At 46.8% G+C, this 8961-nt stretch overlaps 1 pseudogene across 1 annotated transcript in view; it reads right to left on the minus strand.

Moving 5' to 3' along the window:
- Positions 1-8961, minus strand: part of LOC109866445 (ryanodine receptor 3-like) — a 264698-nt pseudogene that overhangs the window by 116500 nt on the left and 139237 nt on the right. The window contains exons 37-41 of the transcript XR_004212016.1: positions 8596-8773; positions 7552-7776; positions 6907-7107; positions 5415-5517; positions 4824-4958 (exon numbers count right to left, since the gene is read on the minus strand). The product of XR_004212016.1 is annotated as a ryanodine receptor 3-like (transcript). The remainder of the gene's footprint in view (positions 1-4823; positions 4959-5414; positions 5518-6906; positions 7108-7551; positions 7777-8595; positions 8774-8961) is intronic.

Consider the following 8961-nt stretch of genomic DNA (forward strand, 5'->3'; position numbering starts at 1 on the left):
AACTGCCCTAATGCCAACCCTGGCAGTCTCTTACTGGGAGCAGCCTGAATTGACTGATCTGAAAACTGCATTAACGCCAACCCTGGCAGTCTCTTACTGGGAGCAGCCTGAATTGACTGATCTGAAAACTGCATTAACGCCAACCCTGGCAGTCTCTTACTGGGAGCAGTCTGAATTGACTGATCTGAAAACTGCATTAATGCCAACCCTGGCAGTCTCTTACTGGGAGCAACCTGAATTGACTGATCTGAAAACTGCATTAACGCCAACCCTGGCAGTCTCTTACTGGGAGCAGTCTGAGTTCACTGATCTGAAAACTGCATTAACGCCAACCCTGGCAGTCTCTTACTGGAAGCAGTCTGAATTGACTGAACTGAAAACTGTACTAACGCCAACCCTGGCAGTCTCTTACTGGGATCAGTCTGAATTGACTGATCTGAAAACTGCACTAACGCCAAACCTGGCAGTCTCTTACTGGGAGCAGTCTGAATTGACTGATCTGAAAACTGCACTAACGCCAACCCTGGCAGTCTCTTACTGGGAGCAGTCTGAATTGACTGATCTGAAAACTGCACTAACGCCAACCCTGGCAGTCTCTTACTGGGAGCAGCCTGAGTTGACTGATCTGAAAACTGCCCTAACGCCAACCCTGGCAGTCTCTTACTGGGAGCAGCCTGAATTGACTGATCTGAAAACTGTACTAACGCCAACCCTGGCAGTCTCTTACTGGGAGCAGCCTGAATTGACTGATCTGAAAACTGTACTAACACCAACCCTGGCAGTATCTTACTGGGAGCAGCCTGAATTGACTGATCTGAAAACTGTACTAATGCCAACCCTGGCAGTCTCTTACTGGGAGCAGCCTGAATTGACTGATCTGAAAACTGCCCTAACGCCAACCCTGGCAGTATCTTACTGGGAGCAGTCTGACTTTGACTGATCTGAAAACTGCACTAACGCCAACCCTGGCAGTCTCTTACTGGGAGCAGCCTGAATTGACTGATCTGAAAACTGCACTAACGCCAACCCTGGCAGTCTCTTACTGGGAGCAGTCTGAATTGACTGATCTGAAAACTGCCCTAACGCCAACCCTGGCAGTATCTTACTGGGAGCAGTCTGAATTGACTGATCTGAAAACTGCACTAACGCCAACCCTGGCAGTCTCTTACTGGGAGCAGTCTGAGTTGACTGATCTGAAAACTGCATTAACGCCAACCCTGGCAGTCTCTTACTGGGAGCAGTCTGAGTTGACTGATCTGAAAACTGCATTAACGCCAACCCTGGCAGTCTCTTACTGGGAGCAGTCTGAGTTGACTGATCTGAAAACTGCATTAAGGCCAACCCTGGCAGTCTCTTACTGGGAGCAGCCTGAATTGACTGATCTGAAAACTGTACTAACGCCAACCCTGGCAGTCTCTTACTGGGAGCAGCCTGAATTGACTGATCTGAAAACTGTACTAACGCCAACCCTGGCAGTCTCTTACTGGGAGCAGCCTGAATTGACTGATCTGAAAACTGTACTAACGCCAACCCTGGCAGTATCTTACTGGGAGCAGCCTGAATTGACTGATCTGAAAACTGTACTAACGCCAACCCTGGCAGTCTCTTACTGGGAGCAGCCTGAATTGACTGATCTGAAAACTGCACTAACGCCAACCCTGGCAGTCTCTTACTGGGAGCAGTCTGAATTGACTGATCTGAAAACTGCACTAACGCCAACCCTGGCAGTCTCTTACTGGGAGCAGTCTGAATTGACTGATCTGAAAACTGCACTAACGCCAACCCTGGCAGTCTCTTACTGGGAGCAGTCTGAATTGACTGATCTGAAAACTGCCCTAACGCCAACCCTGGCAGTCTCTTACTGGGAGCAGTCTGAATTGACTGATCTGAAAACTGCATTAACGCCAACCCTGGCAGTCTCTTACTGGGAGCAGTCTGAATTGACTGATCTGAAAACTGCCCTAAAGCCAACCCTGGCAGTATCTTACTGGGAGCAGTCTGAATTGACTGATCTGAAAACTGCCCTAAAGCCAACCCTGGCAGTATCTTACTGGGAGCAGTCTGAATTGACTGATCTGAAAACTGCCCTAAAGCCAACCCTGGCAGTCTCTTACTGGGAGCAGCCTGAATTGACTGATCTGAAAACTGTACTAACGCCAACCCTGGCAGTCTCTTACTGGGAGCAGCCTGAATTGACTGATCTGAAAACTGTACTAACGCCAACCCTGGCAGTATCTTACTGGGAGCAGCCTGAATTGACTGATCTGAAAACTGTACTAACGCCAACCCTGGCAGTCTCTTACTGGGAGCAGCCTGAATTGACTGATCTGAAAACTGCACTAACGCCAACCCTGGCAGTATCTTACTGGGAGCAGTCTGAATTGACTGATCTGAAAACTGCACTAACGCCAACCCTGGCAGTCTCTTACTGGGAGCAGCCTGAATTGACTGATCTGAAAACTGCACTAACGCCAACCCTGGCAGTCTCTTACTGGGAGCAGTCTGAATTGACTGATCTGAAAACTGCCCTAACGCCAACCCTGGCAGTATCTTACTGGGAGCAGTCTGAATTGACTGATCTGAAAACTGCACTAACGCCAAACCTGGCAGTCTCTTACTGGGAGCAGTCTGAGTTGACTGATCTGAAAACTGCATTAACGCCAACCCTGGCAGTCTCTTACTTGGAGCAGTCTGAGTTGAATGATCTGAAAACTGCATTAACGCCAACCCTGGCAGTCTCTTACTGGGAGCAGTCTGAATTGACTGATCTGAAAACTGCCCTAAAGCCAACCCTGGCAGTATCTTACTGGGAGCAGTCTGAATTGACTGATCTGAAAACTGCCCTAAAGCCAACCCTGGCAGTCTCTTACTGGGAGCAGTCTGAATTGACTGATCTGAAAACTGCCCTAAAGCCAACCCTGGCGGTCTCTTACTGGGAGCAGTCTGAATTGACTGATCTGAAAACTGCACTAAAGCCAACCCTGGCAGTCTCTTACTGGGAGCAGTCTGAATTGACTGATCTGAAAACTGCCCTAACGCCAACCCTGGCAGTATCTTACTGGGAGCAGTCTGAATTGACTGATCTGAAAACTGCACCCACACCAACCCTGGTAGTCTCTTACTGGGAGCAGTCTGAGTTGACTGATCTGAAAACTGCATTAACGCCAACCCTGGCTGTCTCTTACTGGGAGCAGTCTGAGTTGACTGATCTGAAAACTGCATTAACGCCAACCCTGGCAGTCTCTTACTGGGAGCAGTCTGAGTTGACTGATCTGAAAACTGCATTAACGCCAACCCTGGCAGTCTCTTACTGGGAGCAGTCTGAGTTGACTGATCTGAAAACTGCCCTAACGCCAACCCTGGCAGTATCTTACTGGGAGCAGTCTGAATTGACTGATCTGAAAACTGCCCTAAAGCCAACCCTGGCAGTCTCTTACTGGGAGCAGCCTGAATTGACTGATCTGAAAACTGTACTAACGCCAACCCTGGCAGTATCTTACTGGGAGCAGCCTGAATTGACTGATCTGAAAACTGTACTAACGCCAACCCTGGCAGTCTCTTACTGGGAGCAGCCTGAATTGACTGATCTGAAAACTGCCCTAACGCCAACCCTGGCAGTATCTTACTGGGAGCAGTCTGAATTGACTGATCTGAAAACTGCACTAACGCCAACCCTGGCAGTCTCTTACTGGGAGCAGCCTGAATTGACTGATCTGAAAACTGCACTAACGCCAACCCTGGCAGTCTCTTACTGGGAGCAGTCTGAATTGACTGATCTGAAAACTGCCCTAACGCCAACCCTGGCAGTATCTTACTGGGAGCAGTCTGAATTGACTGATCTGAAAACTGCACTAACGCCAACCCTGGCAGTCTCTTACTGGGAGCAGTCTGAGTTGACTGATCTGAAAACTACATTAACGCCAACCCTGGCTGTCTCTTACTGGGAGCAGTCTGAGTTGACTGATCTGAAAACTGCATTAACGCCAACCCTGGCAGTCTCTTACTGGGAGCAGTCTGAGTTGACTGATCTGAAAACTGCCCTAACGCCAACCCTGGCAGTATCTTACTGGGAGCAGTCTGAATTGACTGATCTGAAAACTGCACTAACGCCAACCCTGGCAGTCTCTTACTGGGAGCAGTCTGAGTTGACTGATCTGAAAACTGCATTAACACCAACCCTGGCAGTCTCTTACTGGGAGCAGTCTGAGTTGACTGATCTGAAAACTGCATTAACGCCAACCCTGGCAGTCTCTTAATGGGAGCAGTCTGAGTTGACTGATCTGAAAACTGCATTAACGCCAACCCTGGCAGTCTCTTACTGGGAGCAGTCTGAGTTGACTGATCTGAAAACTGCATTAACGCCAACCCTGGCAGTCTCTTACTGGGAACAGTCTGAATTGACTGATCTGAAAACTGCCCTAAAACCAACCCTGGCAGTCTCTTACTGGGAGCAGTCTGAATTGACTGATCTGAAAACTGCCCTAAAGCCAACCCTGGCAGTATCTTACTGGGAGCAGTCTGAATTGACTGATCTGAAAACTGCATTAACGCCAACCCTGGCAGTCTCTTACTGGGAGCAGTCTGAGTTGACTGATCTGAAAACTGCATTAACGCCAACCCTGGCAGTCTCTTACTGGGAGCAGTCTGAATTGACTGATCTGAAAACTGCCCTAAAGCCAACCCTGGCAGTATCTTACTGGGAGCAGTCTGAATTGACTGATCTGAAAACTGCCCTAAAGTCAACCCTGGCAGTATCTTACTGGGAGCAGTCTGAGTTGACTGATCTGAAAACTGCCCTAAAGCCAACCCTGGCAGTCTCTTACTGGGAGCAGTCTGTTCCTGCTCTGTAGGTTCCTCCTCTAGTTTCTTGGGCGGTCCCTTGATCTTATAGAGCATGGCCAGCAGACGACCCTTTATAGACGTGTCTTCCTCCTCCTCCTCCTCCTCCACCGGGATGCCTGCAGGGACCGAGACGGGGAGAAATATGAAGGGCAGGACTGGGAGAACATAGAGGTTGATGTAGTACTCTTAGGTAAACTTAAAGAGTTTATAATTACATTTAACATATATAATCAATATTGAACTGTGAACCTATATGATCAATACACATCCCACTTGGTACTGACATCAATTCAACGTTTATTCCACGTTGGTTCAATGTCCTTTCATTGAAATGACGTGGAAACAACATTGAGTTGAACCAGTGTGTGCCCAGTGGGAGGCAACCTGTCAAGAGTCATCATGTCCTGCAAGGAAACATTGCACATTTGGGATGAACTTTTGATCTAATAACTGAAATGATGTATTGATATTAACATCAATGGAAGATCTGTGAGTTACTGTACGCTCCTGCATCTCAAGTAAGGATTTGTCTTTTAACTGTCAGTGTGTGTGTGTCTGCGTGGACATCGTACCACAGTGCAGTCTCAGCTCATCATGGAAGCTGTAGAGGTCTTCCTGAATCTCTTCAGGACAGGGACAGTCCTCCCCAGCAGCAAAGTTCAACAGGATGTTGATCTATATGGATGGAGTGAGGTGTGTTAGTGATAGAGAGATAAAAGGAGAGAGAGAGAGAGAAATATATATTCCCTACAGCACAGCATCATTACTGTGAGTCAGACTGGCCAGGAGATTCTCTATGACATCACGTCTGTTTGATCCATGAAGAGGAGAATGGTACGGATGGTTTTCCCACCTCTAGCTTGGGGACATCATTTACAGAGCATACTACAAGGGGATATATTGCCATCCTACGGTGAGGATAGCCATTTACCAAGAGGCACCCTACGGTAATATGGCCATTGGACCAAACGTCTGCTACACAGAGGGCAGCTAGCTATATGTGGAGAGGCACATGCGAACTATAAAAGACATTCACTATAAATTCAATTGAGTCCCGTCCTGCCGGATGAGGGCCAATGTTTTGATTTTATCTTTGGCACTACTGCTTCTTAATAAAATACGGAGAGAAGTAAAGAGGTCTTTGTGATTCGTGATGTGATTAGTGACGTGATTAGTGATGTGAGTATTGTGTGTGTCAGACATGTAGGAAAAGCCAGTGTCAGTGAGCCCCAGCTTCAAGTGTTGCATGTTCAATCCCAGTGCTAGGCACTTGTTTAAAAACCCTACCTCAAACCTTAACCCTTACCTTAACCATTCATAACCCTATCCCTAACCTTAACCATTCATAACCCTATCCAAACCTTAACCCTTACCTTAACCATTCATAACCCTATCCCTAACCTTAACCATTCATAACCCTATCCTTATCCCTAACCTTAATCCCTAACCTTAACCCTTACCTTAACCATTCAGAATGAATGGCTAAACTTGATGTTTATGGACAAATGTCAGATTCTGAAGTGAGACAGAGCTTTTTGGTGTGCGTTGATTGGTGTGTGACGTGTGTGTGTGGTGTGTGTGTGTATTGTGTGTGTGTTTGTGTGTGTGGTGTGTGGTGTGTGTGTGTGTGGTGTGTGGTGTATGTGTGTGTGGTGTGTGTGTGTGTGTGTGTGGTGTATGGTGTGTGTGGTGTGTGTGTGTGGGTATGTATTGTGTGTTTGTGTGTGTGGTGTGCGTGTGTGGTGTATGGTGTGTGGTGTGTGTGTGGTGTATGGTGTGTGGTGTGTGGTGTGTGTGTGTGTGTGTGGTGTGTGTGTGTGGTGTATGGTGTGTGTATTGTTTGTGTGTGGTGTATGGTGTATGGTGTGTTGTGTGTGTGTGTGTGTGTGCTCAGGAGCGTGTTGGTGTGTGTGAGGTGTTCTCTCTCTCTATGCTGAGTAATGTTCCTCTACTCAACTCCCAGGCACAGCGGGGACAGAGAGACGGTTCCATGAAGATTTAATAGAGTTTTCTGCTAAATAAACAACAACAACAACAACATGACAATAACGACTATAACAGTACCTGCTCCTGAGGAGGGGATCTGAACTCCTTGGTCTTCTTGGCGGTGACGGCAGCAGACATGTTGAGGGCCAACATCAACTCGTTGTACCTGAACTTCTGGTTGTACTGCAGCTTGGACACGAAGCTGTCTGAGAAGGACACGATGGCCTCGATACGCTGCTTCAACTCACAGTCACAGAAGTAGTGCAGCAGCTCACACATCTAGTAGAGAGTTAGATCATGTTGGATCACGGACGGGACAGTGCAGTACAGTACACAACAGGGTTGGGCTCAATTCTGAATTGAGTTGTGAATTGCTCTTTAATTCCAACATAGAGAGATTAAGTTAGTGCTACCTAGTAGAGAGGGGTATTTCTGTCAGTATTGCATATACAGTTTTACATGTGACGTACCAATTCTGTTATAGTGTTAAACAAGTTGTTTAATCTGATCAAAAACATTTGATGTTTTTGCTGATTATCGTTTTGCTGGTAAATTTAACGTGATTGAGTAGTCAGCCAATTTACTATTTGGCATCAATCAACAGTCCATTTAGCTAGGACTGAACACCTGGTGCTTCAACTCTGCCAGTGAGTGAGACACTGAGGGTGTGTGTGTGTGTGTGTGTGTATGTGTGTGTATGCGGGGGTGGGCTCTCTCTCCTACCTGTCGTTTGACAGACTCAGGCAGTGTCTTCTCCAGCAGTCCCTTGACAGACATTTTGACCTCCTTGGTCTCCTCCTCACCAGCCTCCACGGCCTTCACCTCGTTGCTGCTCACTTCCTCCTTCTCTCCTCCTCCTGCTGCTGCCTCTACCTCCTCCACCTTCGCCTCCTCATCTTCTGGATCCCCGAACACGTTGGGATCGATGAGAAGGAGGATCAGCCTCACCTAGTACATGAAAAACCATGCCACATATTTAATGCAAATAAAGATAACTGTCAAAATAAAGGAAACACCTGAGTAAATGAGGGATACAAAGTATATTGAAAGCAGGTGCTTCCACACAGGTGTGGTTCCTGACTTAATTAAGGAATTAACATCCCATCATGCTTAGGGTCATGTATAAAAATGCTGCAGGCCATTATTTTGGCTACCATGGCTATGCCCCCATAGGATGACAATGCCCCCATCCACAGGGCACGAGTGGCCAACGACGAGTTTGATGAGCAAGAAAATGACGTAAGCAATGGCCGTCTCATTCACCAGATCTCAGCCCAATTGAACACTTATGGGAGGCTCTGGAGCGATGCCTCAGACAGCGTTTTCCACCACCATCAACAAAACACCAAATGATGGAATTTCTCGTGGAAGAATGGAGTCGTATCCCTCCAATAGAGTTCCAGACACTTGTAGAATCTATGTCAAGGTGCATTAAAGCTGTTCTGGTTCGTGGTGGCCCAACACCCTATTAAGAGACTTCATGTTTGTGTTTCCTTTATTTTGGTAGTAACCTGTATATGCTATTTAGCAGACACTATATTTATCCAAAGCTACTTACAGTATATGCAGTACATACATTTTTTGTCGATGTCACCCCAGCAGGGATTAAACCCACAACCCTGAGTTGTATTCATTAGAGCATACTGAAGCAGAACTGTTCCAGTCCATTTGCTTTCGTTTCATTCCTAATGAAAACAACCTTGGCTTTGCTAGCGCCACGCTCACACATCATACCAACTGATCTTCACAGACAGGACTAAACCTCACCTCCTCGCTGGTGAGTACCCCCATGATGAGCAGGGTCCCAATCAGCTTGAGGATGGGGACAAACTGGTACTCCACACTGCCCCCTACTGGGTCTCTGATGTGACTGCCTCCTCCCTGCACCGCCTCAGTCAGCATACTGATGGCCTTCTCCTTCAGGATGCCCAGGGGGATCTGGGGGCTGGAAGAATCATATAATAATCATGTGTTTTATAGTGCATTTGTCGTAGCCATAGGTATAACATAATAAAAAATACTATAAACATTTAAAGTTTTGAAATCTTAACCGACTTTTTCAAATCTTTAACTGACTATTTGAAATCTTTAACTGACTATTTGAAATCTTTAACTGACTATTTGAAATCTTTA

Source organism: Oncorhynchus kisutch, linkage group LG12, assembly GCF_002021735.2.
Source record: "Oncorhynchus kisutch isolate 150728-3 linkage group LG12, Okis_V2, whole genome shotgun sequence".
NCBI lineage: Eukaryota > Metazoa > Chordata > Actinopteri > Salmoniformes > Salmonidae > Oncorhynchus > Oncorhynchus kisutch.